The following is a 19,412-nucleotide window of genomic DNA, read 5'->3' on the forward strand; positions in this document are numbered from 1 at the left end:
CCTTCTTAGGCAAGTTGAAAGCTGCTGTCAGAAGGCTGTGCTCCTTGTACGATGGAAGCAGCAGCAGGCACAGAGGAATTTGGCAAGCACTAAAGAGCCACAGAAGAGCGTGGCCTAGCAAAATGAAAGAGGAAAAAGCATTTGCTACATGTGCCCTTGTTGTCGCTTAACAACAGGTAGCAGCATAAACCAGATGCGGGTGAAGTTCTTGCAGGTGACATCTAACGTCAAATGAGCAAGCCGGCTTAGCACAGCTACGGTCCTCTGGCAGTCTGAAAGCTTTGCGCACAAGCCGGATGCTAAGCGCCTTCCTTTGCCTTTTGGCTGTGCTCGTGCATTGCCAGCACTAGGCGTGAATGGTCTCTATCCCCCACACACGTTTCGTTGTGCCCGTTGCCAAGCGCTCTGGAGCACTGTTTGTGACGAAAGCGGAACACCTCTTGCCGTTCCATTCTCAGAGCTCCTGAGTTAAGCAACCTGCGACTCTTGGTGCGAATGCCAGTGGAAAACATTTCCAATGTGCCTGGCAGGGAGAAACTGAACCGGGAGAACGCTTTTGTCAGGAGCTGGCACCTGCGCCTTCCGCACACACTGATTTGCCGCACATTCCAATGGCCAAGCTCCTTCTTAGGCAAGTTGAAAGCTGCTGTCAGAAGGCTGTGCTCCTTGTACGATGGAAGCAGCAGCAGGCACAGAGGAATTTGGCAAGCACTAAAGAGCCACAGAAGAGCGTGGCCTAGCAAAATGAAAGAGGAAAAAGCATTTGCTACATGTGCCCTTGTTGTCGCTTAACAACAGGTAGCAGCATAAACCAGATGCGGGTGAAGTTCTTGCAGGTGACATCTAACGTCAAATGAGCAAGCCGGCTTACCACAGCTACGGTCCTCTGGCAGTCTGAAAGCTTTGCGCACAAGCCGGATGCTAAGAGCCTTTTTTTGCCTTTTGGCAGTGCTCGTGCATTGCCAGCACTAGGCGGGAATGCTCACTATCCCCCACACAGGTTTCGTTGTGCCTGTTGCCAAGCGCTCTGGAGCACTGTTTATGAGGAAAGCGGAACACCTCATGCCGTTCCATTCACAGAGCTCCTGAGTTAAGCAACCTGCGACTCTTGGTGCGAATGCCAGTGGAAAACATTTCCAATGTGCCTGGCAGGGAGTAACTGAACCGGGAGAACTCATTTGTCTGGAGCTGGCACCTGTGCCTTCCGCACACACAGATTTGCCGCACATTCCAATGGCCAAGCTCTTTCTTAGTCAAGTTGAAAGCAGCTGTCAGAAGGCTGTGCTCCTTGTCAGATGGAAGCAGCAGCAGGCACATAGGAGTTTGGCAAGCACTAAAGAGCCAAATAAGAGCGTGGCCTAGCAAAATGAAAGAGGAAAAAGCATTTGCTACATGTGCCCTTGTTGTCGCCTAACAACAGGTAGCAGCATAAACCAGATGCGGGTGAAGTTCTTGCAGGTGACATCTAACGTCAAATGAGCAAGCCGGCTTAGCACAGCTACGGTCCTCTGGCAGTCTGAAAGCTTTGCGCACAAGCCGGATGCTAAGCGCCTTCCTTTGCCTTTTGGCAGTGCTCGTGCATTGCCAGCACTAGGCGTGAATGGTCTCTATCCCCCACACACCTTTCGTTGTGCCCGTTGCCAAGCGCTCTGGAGCACTGTTTTTGACGAAAGCGGAACACCTCTTGCCGTTCCATTCTCAGAGCTCCTGAGTTAAGCAACCTGCGACTCTTGGTGCGAATGCCAGTGGAAAACATTTCCAATGTGCCTGGCAGGGAGAAACTGAGCCGGGAGAACGCTTTTGTCAGGAGCTGGCACCTGCGCCTTCCGCACACACTGATTTGCCGCACATTCCAATGGCCAAGCTCCTTCTTAGGCAAGTTGAAAGCTGCTGTCAGAAGGCTGTGCTCCTTGTACGATGGAAGCAGCAGCAGGCACAGATGAATTTGGCAAGCACTAAAGAGCCACAGAAGAGCGTGGCCTAGCAAAATGAAAGAGGAAAAAGCATTTGCTACATGTGCCCTTGTTGTCGCTTAACAACAGGTAGCAGCATAAACCAGATGCGGGTGAAGTTCTTGCAGGTGACATCTAACGTCAAATGAGCAAGCCGGCTTACCACAGCTACGGTCCTCTGGCAGTCTGAAAGCTTTGCGCACAAGCCGGATGCTAAGCGCCTTCCTTTGCCTTTTGGCAGTGCTCGTGCATTGCCAGCACTAGGCGGGAATGCTCACTATCCCCCACACACGTTTCGTTGTGCCCGTTGCCAAGCGCTCTGGAGCACTGTTTGTGACGAAAGCGGAACACCTCTTGCCGTTCCATTCTCAGAGCTCCTGAGTTAAGCAACCTGCGACTCTTGGTGCGAATGCCAGAGAAAAACATTTCCAATGTGCCTGGCAGGGAGAAACTGAACCGGGAGAACGCTTTTGTCTGGAGCTTGCACCTGCGCCTTCCGCACACACAGATTTGCCGCACATTCCAATGGCCAAGCTCCTTCTTCGGCAAGTTGAAAGCAGCTGTCAGAAGGCTGTGCTCCTTGTCAGATGGAAGCAGCAGCAGGCACAGAGGAGTTTGGCAAGCACTAAAGAGCCACAGAAGAGCGTGGCCTAGCAAAATGAAAGAGGAAAAAGCATTTGCTACATGTGCCCTTGTTGTCGCCTAACAACAGGTAGCAGCATAAACCAGATGCGGGTGAAGTTCTTGCAGGTGACATCTAACGTCAAATGAGCAAGCCGGCTTAGCACAGCTACTGTCCTCTGGCAGTCTGAAAGCTTTGCGCACAAGCCGGATGCTAAGAGCCTTTTTTTGCCTTTTGGCAGTGCTCGTGCATTGCCAGCACTAGGCGGGAATGCTCACTATCCCCCACACAGGTTTCGTTGTGCCTGTTGCCAAGCGCTCTGGAGCACTGTTTATGAGGAAAGCGGAACACCTCATGCCGTTCCATTCACAGAGCTCCTGAGTTAAGCAACCTGCGACTCTTGGTGCGAATGCCAGTGGAAAACATTTCCAATGTGCCTGGCAGGGAGTAACTGAACCGGGAGAACTCATTTGTCTGGAGCTGGCACCTGTGCCTTCCGCACACACAGATTCGCCGCACATTCCAATGGCCAAGCTCTTTCTTAGTCAAGTTGAAAGCAGCTGTCAGAAGGCTGTGCTCCTTGTACGATGGAAGCAGCAGCAGGCACAGAGGAGTTTGGCAAGCACTAAAGAGCCAAATAAGAGCGTGGCCTAGCAAAATGAAAGAGGAAAAAGCATTTGCTACATGTGCCCTTGTTGTCGCCTAACAACAGGTAGCAGCATAAACCAGATGCGGGTGAAGTTCTTGCAGGTGACATCTAACGTCAAATGAGCAAGCCGGCTTAGCACAGCTACGGTCCTCTGGCAGTCTGAAAGCTTTGCGCACAAGCCGGATGCTAAGCGCCTTCCTTTGCCTTTTGGCAGTGCTCGTGCATTGCCAGCACTAGGCATGAATGGTCTCTATCCCCCACACACGTTTCGTTGTGCCCGTTGCCAAGCGCTCTGGAGCACTCTTTATGACGAAAGCGGAACACCTCTTGCCGTTCCATTCTCAGAGCTCCTGAGTTAAGCAACCTGCGACTCTTGGTGCGAATGCCAGTGGAAAACATTTCCAATGTGCCTGGCAGGGAGTAACTGAACCGGGAGAACTCATTTGTCTGGAGCTGGCACCTGTGCCTTCCGCACACACAGATTTGCCGCACATTCCAATGGCCAAGCTCTTTCTTAGTCAAGTTGAAAGCAGCTGTCAGAAGGCTGTGCTCCTTGTCAGATGGAAGCAGCAGCAGGCACATAGGAGTTTGGCAAGCACTAAAGAGCCACAGAAGAGCGTGGCCTAGCAAAATGAAAGAGGAAAAAGCATTTGCTACATGTGCCCTTGTTGTCGCCTAACAACAGGTAGCAGCATAAACCAGATGCGGGTGAAGTTCTTGCAGGTGACATCTAACGTCAAATGAGCAAGCCGGCTTAGCACAGCTACGGTCCTCTGGCAGTCTGAAAGCTTTGCGCACAAGCCGGATGCTAAGCGCCTTCCTTTGCCTTTTGGCAGTGCTCGTGCATTGCCAGCACTAGGCATGAATGGTCTCTATCCCCCACACACGTTTCGTTGTGCCCGTTGCCAAGCGCTCTGGAGCACTGTTTGTGACGAAAGCGGAACACCTCTTGCCGTTCCATTCTCAGAGCTCCTGAGTTAAGCAACCTGCGACTCTTGGTGCGAATGCCAGTGGAAAACATTTCCAATGTGCCTGGCAGGGAGAAACTGAACCGGGAGAACGCTTTTGTCAGGAGCTGGCACCTGCGCCTTCCGCACACACAGATTTGCCGCACATTCCAATGGCCAAGCTCCTTCTTAGGCAAGTTGAAAGCTGCTGTCAGAAGGCTGTGCTCCTTGTACGATGGAAGCAGCAGCAGGCACAGATGAATTTGGCAAGCACTAAAGAGCCAAATAAGAGCGTGGCCTAGCAAAATGAAAGAGGAAAAAGCATTTGCTACATGTGCCCTTGTTGTCGCCTAACAACAGGTAGCAGCATAAACCAGATGCGGGTGAAGTTCTTGCAGGTGACATCTAACGTCAAATGAGCAAGCCGGCTTAGCACAGCTACGGTCCTCTGGCAGTCTGAAAGCTTTGCGCACAAGCCGGATGCTAAGCGCCTTCCTTTGCCTTTTGGCAGTGCTCGTGCATTGCCAGCACTAGGCGTGAATGGTCTCTATCCCCCACACACGTTTCGTTGTGCCCGTTGCCAAGCGCTCTGGAGCACTGTTTGTGACGAAAGCGGAACACCTCTTGCCGTTCCATTCTCAGAGCTCCTGAGTTAAGCAACCTGCGACTCTTGGTGCGAATGCCAGTGGAAAACATTTCCAATGTGCCTGGCAGGGAGAAACTGAACCGGGAGAACGCTTTTGTCAGGAGCTGGCACCTGCGCCTTCCGCACACACTGATTTGCCGCACATTCCAATGGCCAAGCTCCTTCTTAGGCAAGTTGAAAGCTGCTGTCAGAAGGCTGTGCTCCTTGTACGATGGAAGCAGCAGCAGGCACAGATGAATTTGGCAAGCACTAAAGAGCCACAGAAGAGCGTGGCCTAGCAAAATGAAAGAGGAAAAAGCATTTGCTACATGTGCCCTTGTTGTCGCTTAACAACAGGTAGCAGCATAAACCAGATGCGGGTGAAGTTCTTGCAGGTGACATCTAACGTCAAATGAGCAAGCCGGCTTACCACAGCTACGGTCCTCTGGCAGTCTGAAAGCTTTGTGCACAAGCCGGATGCTAAGCGCCTTTTTTTGCCTTTTGGCAGTGCTCGTGCATTGCCAGCACTAGGCGGGAATGGTCACTATCCCGCACACACGTTTCGTTGTGCCTGTTGCCAAGCGCTCTGGAGCACTGTTTATGACGAAAGCAGAACACCTCTTGCCGTTCCATTCTCAAAGCTCCTGAGTTAAGCAACCTGCGACTCTTGGTGCGAATGCCAGTGGAAAACATTTCCAATGTGCCTGGCAGGGAGAAACTGAACCGGGAGAACGCTTTTGTCAGGAGCTGGTACCTGTGCCTTCCGCACACACAGATTTGCCGCACATTCCAATGGCCAAGCTCCTTCTTAGGCAAGTTGAAAGCTGCTGTCAGAAGGCTGTGCTCCTTGTCAGATGGAAGCAGCAGCAGGCACATAGGAGTTTGGCAAGCACTAAAGAGCCAAATAAGAGCGTGGCCTAGCAAAATGAAAGAGGAAAAAGCATTTGCTACATGTGCCCTTGTTGTCGCCTAACAACAGGTAGCAGCATAAACCAGATGCGGGTGAAGTTCTTGCAGGTGACATCTAACGTCAAATGAGCAAGCCGGCTTAGCACAGCTACGGTCCTCTGGCAGTCTGAAAGCTTTGCGCACAAGCCGGATGCTAAGCGCCTTCCTTTGCCTTTTGGCAGTGCTCGTGCATTGCCAGCACTAGGCATGAATGGTCTCTATCCCCCACACACGTTTCGTTGTGCCCGTTGCCAAGCGCTCTGGAGCACTGTTTGTGACGAAAGCGGAACATCTCTTGCCGTTCCATTCTCAGAGCTCCTGAGTTAAGCAACCTGCGACTCTTGGTGCGAATGCCAGTGGAAAACATTTCCAATGTGCCTGGCAGGGAGAAACTGAACCGGGAGAACGCTTTTGTCAGGAGCTGGCACCTGCGCCTTCCGCACACACTGATTTGCCGCACATTCCAATGGCCAAGCTCCTTCTTAGGCAAGTTGAAAGCTGCTGTCAGAAGGCTGTGCTCCTTGTACGATGGAAGCAGCAGCAGGCACAGATGAATTTGGCAAGCACTAAAGAGCCAAATAAGAGCGTGGCCTAGCAAAATGAAAGAGGAAAAAGCATTTGCTACATGTGCCCTTGTTGTCGCCTAACAACAGGTAGCAGCATAAACCAGATGCGGGTGAAGTTCTTGCAGGTGACATCTAACGTCAAATGAGCAAGCCGGCTTAGCACAGCTACGGTCCTCTGGCAGTCTGAAAGCTTTGCGCACAAGCCGGATGCTAAGCGCCTTCCTTTGCCTTTTGGCAGTGCTCGTGCATTGCCAGCACTAGGCGTGAATGGTCTCTATCCCCCACACACGTTTCGTTGTGCCCGTTGCCAAGCGCTCTGGAGCACTGTTTGTGACGAAAGCGGAACACCTCTTGCCGTTCCATTCTCAGAGCTCCTGAGTTAAGCAACCTGCGACTCTTGGTGCGAATGCCAGTGGAAAACATTTCCAATGTGCCTGGCAGGGAGAAACTGAACCGGGAGAACGCTTTTGTCAGGAGCTGGCACCTGCGCCTTCCGCACACACTGATTTGCCGCACATTCCAATGGCCAAGCTCCTTCTTAGGCAAGTTGAAAGCTGCTGTCAGAAGGCTGTGCTCCTTGTACGATGGAAGCAGCAGCAGGCACAGATGAATTTGGCAAGCACTAAAGAGCCACAGAAGAGCGTGGCCTAGCAAAATGAAAGAGGAAAAAGCATTTGCTACATGTGCCCTTGTTGTCGCTTAACAACAGGTAGCAGCATAAACCAGATGCGGGTGAAGTTCTTGCAGGTGACATCTAACGTCAAATGAGCAAGCCGGCTTACCACAGCTACGGTCCTCTGGCAGTCTGAAAGCTTTGTGCACAAGCCGGATGCTAAGCGCCTTTTTTTGCCTTTTGGCAGTGCTCGTGCATTGCCAGCACTAGGCGGGAATGGTCACTATCCCGCACACACGTTTCGTTGTGCCTGTTGCCAAGCGCTCTGGAGCACTGTTTATGACGAAAGCAGAACACCTCTTGCCGTTCCATTCTCAAAGCTCCTGAGTTAAGCAACCTGCGACTCTTGGTGCGAATGCCAGTGGAAAACATTTCCAATGTGCCTGGCAGGGAGAAACTGAACCGGGAGAACGCTTTTGTCAGGAGCTGGTACCTGTGCCTTCCGCACACACAGATTTGCCGCACATTCCAATGGCCAAGCTCCTTCTTAGGCAAGTTGAAAGCAGCTGTCAGAAGGCTGTGCTCCTTGTCAGATGGAAGCAGCAGCAGGCACATAGGAGTTTGGCAAGCACTAAAGAGCCAAATAAGAGCGTGGCCTAGCAAAATGAAAGAGGAAAAAGCATTTGCTACATGTGCCCTTGTTGTCGCCTAACAACAGGTAGCAGCATAAACCAGATGCGGGTGAAGTTCTTGCAGGTGACATCTAACGTCAAATGAGCAAGCCGGCTTAGCACAGCTACGGTCCTCTGGCAGTCTGAAAGCTTTGCGCACAAGCCGGATGCTAAGCGCCTTCCTTTGCCTTTTGGCAGTGCTCGTGCATTGCCAGCACTAGGCGTGAATGGTCTCTATCCCCCACACACGTTTCGTTGTGCCCGTTGCCAAGCGCTCTGGAGCACTCTTTATGACGAAAGCGGAACACCTCTTGCCGTTCCATTCTCAGAGCTCCTGAGTTAAGCAACCTGCGACTCTTGGTGCGAATGCCAGTGGAAAACATTTCCAATGTGCCTGGCAGGGAGAAACTGAACCGGGAGAACGCTTTTGTCAGGAGCTGGCACCTGCGCCTTCCGCACACACTGATTTGCCGCACATTCCAATGGCCAAGCTCCTTCTTAGGCAAGTTGAAAGCTGCTGTCAGAAGGCTGTGCTCCTTGTCAGATGGAAGCAGCAGCAGGCACATAGGAGTTTGGCAAGCACTAAAGAGCCAAATAAGAGCGTGGCCTAGCAAAATGAAAGAGGAAAAAGCATTTGCTACATGTGCCCTTGTTGTCGCCTAACAACAGGTAGCAGCATAAACCAGATGCGGGTGAAGTTCTTGCAGGTGACATCTAACGTCAAATAAGCAAGCCGGCTTAGCACAGCTACGGTCCTCTGGCAGTCTGAAAGCTTTGCGCACAAGCCGGATGCTAAGCGCCTTCCTTTGCCTTTTGGCAGTGCTCGTGCATTGCCAGCACTAGGCATGAATGGTCTCTATCCCCCACACACGTTTCGTTGTGCCCGTTGCCAAGCGCTCTGGAGCACTCTTTATGACGAAAGCGGAACACCTCTTGCCGTTCCATTCTCAGAGCTCCTGAGTTAAGCAACCTGCGACTCTTGGTGCGAATGCCAGTGGAAAACATTTCCAATGTGCCTGGCAGGGAGAAACTGAGCCGGGAGAACGCTTTTGTCAGGAGCTGGCACCTGCGCCTTCCGCACACACAGATTTGCCGCATATTCCAATGGCCAAGCTCCTTCTTAGGCAAGTTGAAAGCTGCTGTCAGAAGGCTGTGCTCCTTGTCAGATGGAAGCAGCAGCAGGCACATAGGAGTTTGGCAAGCACTAAAGAGCCAAATAAGAGCGTGGCCTAGCAAAATGAAAGAGGAAAAAGCATTTGCTACATGTGCCCTTGTTGTCGCTTAACAACAGGTAGCAGCATAAACCAGATGCGGGTGAAGTTCTTGCAGGTGACATGTAACGTCAAATGAGCAAGCCGGCTTACCACAGCTACGGTCCTCTGGCAGTCTGAAAGCTTTGTGCACAAGCCGGATGCTAAGCGCCTTCCTTTGCCTTTTGGCAGTGCTCGTGCATTGCCAGCACTAGGCGGGAATGCTCACTATCCCCCACACACGTTTCGTTGTGCCCGTTGCCAAGCGCTCTGGAGCACTGTTTGTGACGAAAGCGGAACACCTCTTGCCGTTCCATTCTCAGAGCTCCTGAGTTAAGCAACCTGCGACTCTTGGTGCGAATGCCAGAGAAAAACATTTCCAATGTGCCTGGCAGGGAGAAACTGAACCGGGAGAACGCTTTTGTCTGGAGCTTGCACCTGCGCCTTCCGCACACACAGATTTGCCGCACATTCCAATGGCCAAGCTCCTTCTTAGGCAAGTTGAAAGCAGCTGTCAGAAGGCTGTGCTCCTTGTACGATGGAAGCAGCAGCAGGCACAGAGGAGTTTGGCAAGCACTAAAGAGCCAAATAAGAGCGTGGCCTAGCAAAATGAAAGAGGAAAAAGCATTTGCTACATGTGCCCTTGTTGTCGCCTAACAACAGGTAGCAGCATAAACCAGATGCGGGTGAAGTTCTTGCAGGTGACATCTAACGTCAAATGAGCAAGCCGGCTTAGCACAGCTACGGTCCTCTGGCAGTCTGAAAGCTTTGCGCACAAGCCGGATGCTAAGCGCCTTCCATTGCCTTTTGGCAGTGCTCGTGCATTGCCAGCACTAGGCGGGAATGCTCACTATCCCCCACACAGGTTTCGTTGTGCCTGTTGCCAAGCGCTCTGGAGCACTGTTTATGAGGAAAGCGGAACACCTCATGCCGTTCCATTCACAGAGCTCCTGAGTTAAGCAACCTGCGACTCTTGGTGCGAATGCCAGTGGAAAACATTTCCAATGTGCTTGGCAGGGAGAAACTGAGCCGAGAGAACGCTTTTGTCAGGAGCTGGCACCTGCGCCTTCCGCACACACAGATTTGCCGCATATTCCAATGGCCAAGCTCCTTCTTAGGCAAGTTGAAAGCTGCTGTCAGAAGGCTGTGCTCCTTGTCAGATGGAAGCAGCAGCAGGCACATAGGAGTTTGGCAAGCACTAAAGAGCCAAATAAGAGCATGGCCTAGCAAAATGAAAGAGGAAAAAGCATTTGCTACATGTGCCCTTGTTGTCGCCTAACAACAGGTAGCAGCATAAACCAGATGCGGGTGAAGTTCTTGCAGGTGACATCTAACGTCAAATGAGCAAGCCGGCTTAGCACAGCTACGGTCCTCTGGCAGTCTGAAAGCTTTGCGCACAAGCCGGATGCTAAGCGCCTTCCTTTGCCTTTTGGCTGTGCTCGTGCATTGCCAGCACTAGGTGTGAATGGTCTCTATCCCCCACACACGTTTCGTTGTGCCCGTTGCCAAGCGCTCTGGAGCACTGTTTGTGACGAAAGCGGAACACCTCTTGCCGTTCCATTCTCAGAGCTCCTGAGTTAAGCAACCTGCGACTCTTGGTGCGAATGCCAGTGGAAAACATTTCCAATGTGCCTGGCAGGGAGAAACTGAACCGGGAGAACGCTTTTGTCAGGAGCTGGCACCTGCGCCTTCCGCACACACTGATTTGCCGCACATTCCAATGGCCAAGCTCCTTCTTAGGCAAGTTGAAAGCTGCTGTCAGAAGGCTGTGCTCCTTGTACGATGGAAGCAGCAGCAGGCACAGAGGAATTTGGCAAGCACTAAAGAGCCACAGAAGAGCGTGGCCTAGCAAAATGAAAGAGGAAAAAGCATTTGCTACATGTGCCCTTGTTGTCGCTTAACAACAGGTAGCAGCATAAACCAGATGCGGGTGAAGTTCTTGCAGGTGACATCTAACGTCAAATGAGCAAGCCGGCTTACCACAGCTACGGTCCTCTGGCAGTCTGAAAGCTTTGCGCACAAGCCGGATGCTAAGAGCCTTTTTTTGCCTTTTGGCAGTGCTCGTGCATTGCCAGCACTAGGCGGGAATGCTCACTATCCCCCACACAGGTTTCGTTGTGCCTGTTGCCAAGCGCTCTGGAGCACTGTTTATGAGGAAAGCGGAACACCTCATGCCGTTCCATTCACAGAGCTCCTGAGTTAAGCAACCTGCGACTCTTGGTGCGAATGCCAGTGGAAAACATTTCCAATGTGCTTGGCAGGGAGAAACTGAACCGGGAGAACTCATTTGTCTGGAGCTGGCACCTGCGCCTTCCGCACACACAGATTTGCCGCATATTCCAATGGCCAAGCTCCTTCTTAGGCAAGTTGAAAGCTGCTGTCAGAAGGCTGTGCTCCTTGTCAGATGGAAGCAGCAGCAGGCACAGAGGAGTTTGGCAAGCACTAAAGAGCCAAATAAGAGCGTGGCCTAGCAAAATGAAAGAGGAAAAAGCATTTGCTACATGTGCCCTTGTTGTCGCCTAACAACAGGTAGCAGCATAAACCAGATGCGGGTGAAGTTCTTGCAGGTGACATCTAACGTCAAATGAGCAAGCCGGCTTAGCACAGCTACGGTCCTCTGGCAGTCTGAAAGCTTTGCGCACAAGCCGGATGCTAAGCGCCTTCCTTTGCCTTTTGGCTGTGCTCGTGCATTGCCAGCACTAGGCGGGAATGGTCTCTATCCCCCACACAGGTTTCGTTGTGCCCGTTGCCAAGCGCTCTGGAGCACTGTTTGTGACGAAAGCGGAACACCTCTTGCCGTTCCATTCTCAGAGCTCCTGAGTTAAGCAACCTGCGACTCTTGGTGCGAATGCCAGTGGAAAACATTTCCAATGTGCCTGGCAGGGAGAAACTGAACCGGGAGAACGCTTTTGTCAGGAGCTGGCACCTGCGCCTTCCGCACACACTGATTTGCCGCACATTCCAATGGCCAAGCTCCTTCTTAGGCAAGTTGAAAGCTGCTGTCAGAAGGCTGTGCTCCTTGTACGATGGAAGCAGCAGCAGGCACAGAGGAATTTGGCAAGCACTAAAGAGCCACAGAAGAGCGTGGCCTAGCAAAATGAAAGAGGAAAAAGCATTTGCTACATGTGCCCTTGTTGTCGCTTAACAACAGGTAGCAGCATAAACCAGATGCGGGTGAAGTTCTTGCAGGTGACATCTAACGTCAAATGAGCAAGCCGGCTTACCACAGCTACGGTCCTCTGGCAGTCTGAAAGCTTTGCGCACAAGCCGGATGCTAAGAGCCTTTTTTTGCCTTTTGGCAGTGCTCGTGCATTGCCAGCACTAGGCGGGAATGCTCACTATCCCCCACACAGGTTTCGTTGTGCCTGTTGCCAAGCGCTCTGGAGCACTGTTTATGAGGAAAGCGGAACACCTCATGCCGTTCCATTCACAGAGCTCCTGAGTTAAGCAACCTGCGACTCTTGGTGCGAATGCCAGTGGAAAACATTTCCAATGTGCCTGGCAGGGAGTAACTGAACCGGGAGAACTCATTTGTCTGGAGCTGGCACCTGTGCCTTCCGCACACACAGATTTGCCGCACATTCCAATGGCCAAGCTCTTTCTTAGTCAATTTGAAAGCAGCTGTCAGAAGGCTGTGCTCCTTGTACGATGGAAGCAGCAGCAGGCACAGAGGAGTTTGGCAAGCACTAAAGAGCCACAGAAGAGCGTGGCCTAGAAAAATGAAAGAGGAAAAAGCATTTGCTACATGTGCCCTTGTTGTCGCTTAACAACAGGTAGCAGCATAAACCAGATGCGGGTGATGTTCTTGCAGGTGACATCTAACGTCAAATGAGCAAGCCGGCTTACCACAGCTACGGTCCTCTGGCAGTCTGAAAGCTTTGTGCACAAGCCGGATGCTAAGCGCCTTCCTTTGCCTTTTGGCAGTGCTCGTGCATTGCCAGCACTAGGCGGGAATGGTCACTATCCCGCACACACGTTTCGTTGTGCCTGTTGCCAAGCGCTCTGGAGCACTGTTTATGACGAAAGCAGAACACCTCTTGCCGTTCCATTCTCAAAGCTCCTGAGTTAAGCAACCTGCGACTCTTGGTGCGAATGCCAGAGAAAAACATTTCCAATGTGCCTGGCAGGGAGAAACTGAACCGGGAGAACGCTTTTGTCTGGAGCTTGCACCTGCGCCTTCCGCACACACAGATTTGCCGCACATTCCAATGGCCAAGCTCCTTCTTAGGGAAGTTGAAAGCAGCTGTCAGAAGGCTGTGCTCCTTGTCAGATGGAAGCAGCAGCAGGCACAGAGGAGTTTGGCAAGCACTAAAGAGCCAAATAAGAGCGTGGCCTAGCAAAATGAAAGAGGAAAAAGCATTTGCTACATGTGCCCTTGTTGTCGCCTAACAACAGGTAGCAGCATAAACCAGATGCGGGTGAAGTTCTTGCAGGTGACATCTAACGTCAAATGAGCAAGCCGGCTTAGCACAGCTACGGTCCTCTGGCAGTCTGAAAGCTTTGCGCACAAGCCGGATGCTAAGCGCCTTCCTTTGCCTTTTGGCAGTGCTCGTGCATTGCCAGCACTAGGCATGAATGGTCTCTATCCCCCACACACGTTTCGTTGTGCCCGTTGCCAAGCGCTCTGGAGCACTCTTTATGACGAAAGCGGAACACCTCTTGCCGTTCCATTCTCAGAGCTCCTGAGTTAAGCAACCTGCGACTCTTGGTGCGAATGCCAGTGGAAAACATTTCCAATGTGCCTGGCAGGGAGAAACTGAGCCGGGAGAACGCTTTTGTCAGGAGCTGGCACCTGCGCCTTCCGCACACACAGATTTGCCGCATATTCCAATGGCCAAGCTCCTTCTTAGGCAAGTTGAAAGCTGCTGTCAGAAGGCTGTGCTCCTTGTCAGATGGAAGCAGCAGCAGGCACATAGGAGTTTGGCAAGCACTAAAGAGCCAAATAAGAGCGTGGCCTAGCAAAATGAAAGAGGAAAAAGCATTTGCTACATGTGCCCTTGTTGTCGCCTAACAACAGGTAGCAGCATAAACCAGATGCGGGTGAAGTTCTTGCAGGTGACATCTAACGTCAAATGAGCAAGCCGGCTTAGCACAGCTACGGTCCTCTGGCAGTCTGAAAGCTTTGCGCACAAGCCGGATGCTAAGCGCCTTCCTTTGCCTTTTGGCTGTGCTCGTGCATTGCCAGCACTAGGCGTGAATGGTCTCTATCCCCCACACACGTTTCGTTGTGCCCGTTGCCAAGCGCTCTGGAGCACTGTTTGTGACGAAAGCGGAACACCTCTTGCCGTTCCATTCTCAGAGCTCCTGAGTTAAGCAACCTGCGACTCTTGGTGCGAATGCCAGTGGAAAACATTTCCAATGTGCCTGGCAGGGAGAAACTGAGCCGGGAGAACGCTTTTGTCAGGAGCTGGCACCTGCGCCTTCCGCACACACTGATTTGCCGCACATTCCAATGGCCAAGCTCCTTCTTAGGCAAGTTGAAAGCTGCTGTCAGAAGGCTGTGCTCCTTGTACGATGGAAGCAGCAGCAGGCACAGAGGAATTTGGCAAGCACTAAAGAGCCACAGAAGAGCGTGGCCTAGCAAAATGAAAGAGGAAAAAGCATTTGCTACATGTGCCCTTGTTGTCGCTTAACAACAGGTAGCAGCATAAACCAGATGCGGGTGAAGTTCTTGCAGGTGACATCTAACGTCAAATGAGCAAGCCGGCTTACCACAGCTACGGTCCTCTGGCAGTCTGAAAGCTTTGCGCACAAGCCGGATGCTAAGAGCCTTTTTTTGCCTTTTGGCAGTGCTCGTGCATTGCCAGCACTAGGCGGGAATGCTCACTATCCCCCACACAGGTTTCGTTGTGCCTGTTGCCAAGCGCTCTGGAGCACTGTTTATGAGGAAAGCGGAACACCTCATGCCGTTCCATTCACAGAGCTCCTGAGTTAAGCAACCTGCGACTCTTGGTGCGAATGCCAGTGGAAAACATTTCCAATGTGCTTGGCAGGGAGAAACTGAACCGGGAGAACTCATTTGTCTGGAGCTGGCACCTGCGCCTTCCGCACACACAGATTTGCCGCATATTCCAATGGCCAAGCTCCTTCTTAGGCAAGTTGAAAGCTGCTGTCAGAAGGCTGTGCTCCTTGTCAGATGGAAGCAGCAGCAGGCACAGAGGAGTTTGGCAAGCACTAAAGAGCCAAATAAGAGCGTGGCCTAGCAAAATGAAAGAGGAAAAAGCATTTGCTACATGTGCCCTTGTTGTCGCCTAACAACAGGTAGCAGCATAAACCAGATGCGGGTGAAGTTCTTGCAGGTGACATCTAACGTCAAATGAGCAAGCCGGCTTAGCACAGCTACGGTCCTCTGGCAGTCTGAAAGCTTTGCGCACAAGCCGGATGCTAAGCGCCTTCCTTTGCCTTTTGGCTGTGCTCGTGCATTGCCAGCACTAGGCGGGAATGGTCTCTATCCCCCACACAGGTTTCGTTGTGCCCGTTGCCAAGCGCTCTGGAGCACTGTTTGTGACGAAAGCGGAACACCTCTTGCCGTTCCATTCTCAGAGCTCCTGAGTTAAGCAACCTGCGACTCTTGGTGCGAATGCCAGTGGAAAACATTTCCAATGTGCCTGGCAGGGAGAAACTGAACCGGGAGAACGCTTTTGTCAGGAGCTGGCACCTGCGCCTTCCGCACACACTGATTTGCCGCACATTCCAATGGCCAAGCTCCTTCTTAGGCAAGTTGAAAGCTGCTGTCAGAAGGCTGTGCTCCTTGTACGATGGAAGCAGCAGCAGGCACAGAGGAATTTGGCAAGCACTAAAGAGCCACAGAAGAGCGTGGCCTAGCAAAATGAAAGAGGAAAAAGCATTTGCTACATGTGCCCTTGTTGTCGCTTAACAACAGGTAGCAGCATAAACCAGATGCGGGTGAAGTTCTTGCAGGTGACATCTAACGTCAAATGAGCAAGCCGGCTTACCACAGCTACGGTCCTCTGGCAGTCTGAAAGCTTTGCGCACAAGCCGGATGCTAAGAGCCTTTTTTTGCCTTTTGGCAGTGCTCGTGCATTGCCAGCACTAGGCGGGAATGCTCACTATCCCCCACACAGGTTTCGTTGTGCCTGTTGCCAAGCGCTCTGGAGCACTGTTTATGAGGAAAGCGGAACACCTCATGCCGTTCCATTCACAGAGCTCCTGAGTTAAGCAACCTGCGACTCTTGGTGCGAATGCCAGTGGAAAACATTTCCAATGTGCCTGGCAGGGAGTAACTGAACCGGGAGAACTCATTTGTCTGGAGCTGGCACCTGTGCCTTCCGCACACACAGATTTGCCGCACATTCCAATGGCCAAGCTCTTTCTTAGTCAATTTGAAAGCAGCTGTCAGAAGGCTGTGCTCCTTGTACGATGGAAGCAGCAGCAGGCACAGAGGAGTTTGGCAAGCACTAAAGAGCCACAGAAGAGCGTGGCCTAGAAAAATGAAAGAGGAAAAAGCATTTGCTACATGTGCCCTTGTTGTCGCTTAACAACAGGTAGCAGCATAAACCAGATGCAGGTGATGTTCTTGCAGGTGACATCTAACGTCAAATGAGCAAGCCGGCTTACCACAGCTACGGTCCTCTGGCAGTCTGAAAGCTTTGTGCACAAGCCGGATGCTAAGCGCCTTCCTTTGCCTTTTGGCAGTGCTCGTGCATTGCCAGCACTAGGCGGGAATGGTCACTATCCCGCACACAGGTTTCGTTGTGCCTGTTGCCAAGCGCTCTGGAGCACTGTTTATGACGAAAGCAGAACACCTCTTGCCGTTCCATTCTCAGAGCTCCTGAGTTAAGCAACCTGCGACTCTTGGTGCGAATGCCAGTGGAAAACATTTCCAATGTGCCTGGCAGGGAGAAACTGAGCCGGGAGAACGCTTTTGTCAGGAGCTGGCACCTGCGCCTTCCGCACACACAGATTTGCCGCATATTCCAATGGCCAAGCTCCTTCTTAGGCAAGTTGAAAGCTGCTGTCAGAAGGCTGTGCTCCTTGTCAGATGGAAGCAGCAGCAGGCACATAGGAGTTTGGCAAGCACTAAAGAGCCAAATAAGAGCGTGGCCTAGCAAAATGAAAGAGGAAAAAGCATTTGCTACATGTGCCCTTGTTGTCGCCTAACAACAGGTAGCAGCATAAACCAGATGCGGGTGAAGTTCTTGCAGGTGACATCTAACGTCAAATGAGCAAGCCGGCTTAGCACAGCTACGGTCCTCTGGCAGTCTGAAAGCTTTGCGCACAAGCCGGATGCTAAGCGCCTTCCTTTGCCTTTTGGCTGTGCTCGTGCATTGCCAGCACTAGGCGTGAATGGTCTCTATCCCCCACACACGTTTCGTTGTGCCCGTTGCCAAGCGCTCTGGAGCACTGTTTGTGACGAAAGCGGAACACCTCTTGCCGTTCCATTCTCAGAGCTCCTGAGTTAAGCAACCTGCGACTCTTGGTGCGAATGCCAGTGGAAAACATTTCCAATGTGCCTGGCAGGGAGAAACTGAGCCGGGAGAACGCTTTTGTCAGGAGCTGGCACCTGCGCCTTCCGCACACACTGATTTGCCGCACATTCCAATGGCCAAGCTCCTTCTTAGGCAAGTTGAAAGCTGCTGTCAGAAGGCTGTGCTCCTTGTACGATGGAAGCAGCAGCAGGCACAGAGGAATTTGGCAAGCACTAAAGAGCCACAGAAGAGCGTGGCCTAGCAAAATGAAAGAGGAAAAAGCATTTGCTACATGTGCCCTTGTTGTCGCTTAACAACAGGTAGCAGCATAAACCAGATGCGGGTGAAGTTCTTGCAGGTGACATCTAACGTCAAATGAGCAAGCCGGCTTACCACAGCTACGGTCCTCTGGCAGTCTGAAAGCTTTGCGCACAAGCCGGATGCTAAGAGCCTTTTTTTGCCTTTTGGCAGTGCTCGTGCATTGCCAGCACTAGGCGGGAATGCTCACTATCCCCCACACAGGTTTCGTTGTGCCTGTTGCCAAGCGCTCTGGAGCACTGTTTATGAGGAAAGCGGAACACCTCATGCCGTTCCATTCACAGAGCTCCTGAGTTAAGCAACCTGCGACTCTTGGTGCGAATGCCAGTGGAAAACATTTCCAATGTGCCTGGCAGGGAGTAACTGAACCGGGAGAACTCATTTGTCTGGAGCTGGCACCTGTGCCTTCCGCACACACAGATTTGCCGCACATTCCAATGGCCAAGCTCTTTCTTAGTCAATTTGAAAGCAGCTGTCAGAAGGCTGTGCTCCTTGTACGATGGAAGCAGCAGCAGGCACAGAGGAGTTTGGCAAGCACTAAAGAGCCACAGAAGAGCGTGGCCTAGAAAAATGAAAGAGGAAAAAGCATTTGCTACATGTGCCCTTGTTGTCGCTTAACAACAGGTAGCAGCATAAACCAGATGCGGGTGAAGTTCTTGCAGGTGACATCTAACGTCAAATGAGCAAGCCGGCTTACCACAGCTACGGTCCTCTGGCAGTCTGAAAGCTTTGTGCACAAGCCGGATGCTAAGCGCCTTCCTTTGCCTTTTGGCAGTGCTCGTGCATTGCCAGCACTAGGCGGGAATGGTCACTATCCCGCACACACGTTTCGTTGTGCCTGTTGCCAAGCGCTCTGGAGCACTGTTTATGACGAAAGCAGAACACCTCTTGCCGTTCCATTCTCAAAGCTCCTGAGTTAAGCAACCTGCGACTCTTGGTGCGAATGCCAGAGAAAAACATTTCCAATGTGCCTGGCAGGGAGAAACTGAACCGGGAGAACGCTTTTGTCTGGAGCTTGCACCTGCGCCTTCCGCACACACAGATTTGCCGCACATTCCAATGGCCAAGCTCCTTCTTAGGGAAGTTGAAAGCTGCTGTCAGAAGGCTGTGCTCCTTGTCAGATGGAAGCAGCAGCAGGCACAGAGGAGTTTGGCAAGCACTAAAGAGCCAAATAAGAGCGTGGCCTAGCAAAATGAAAGAGGAAAAAGCATTTGCTACATGTGCCCTTGTTGTCGCCTAACAACAGGTAGCAGCATAAACCAGATGCGGGTGAAGTTCTTGCAGGTGACATCTAACGTCAAATGAGCAAGCCGGCTTAGCACAGCTACGGTCCTCTGGCAGTCTGAAAGCTTTGCGCACAAGCCGGATGCTAAGCGCCTTCCTTTGCCTTTTGGCAGTGCTCGTGCATTGCCAGCACTAGGCATGAATGGTCTCTATCCCCCACACACGTTTCGTTGTGCCCGTTGCCAAGCGCTCTGGAGCACTCTTTATGACGAAAGCGGAACACCTCTTGCCGTTCCATTCTCAGAGCTCCTGAGTTAAGCAACCTGCGACTCTTGGTGCGAATGCCAGTGGAAAACATTTCCAATGTGCCTGGCAGGGAGAAACTGAGCCGGGAGAACGCTTTTGTCAGGAGCTGGCACCTGCGCCTTCCGCACACACAGATTTGCCGCATATTCCAATGGCCAAGCTCCTTCTTAGGCAAGTTGAAAGCTGCTGTCAGAAGGCTGTGCTCCTTGTACGATGGAAGCAGCAGCAGGCACAGAGGAATTTGGCAAGCACTAAAGAGCCACAGAAGAGCGTGGCCTAGCAAAATGAAAGA

This window comes from Poecile atricapillus, chromosome 7 (genome assembly GCF_030490865.1).
Source record: "Poecile atricapillus isolate bPoeAtr1 chromosome 7, bPoeAtr1.hap1, whole genome shotgun sequence".
NCBI lineage: Eukaryota > Metazoa > Chordata > Aves > Passeriformes > Paridae > Poecile > Poecile atricapillus.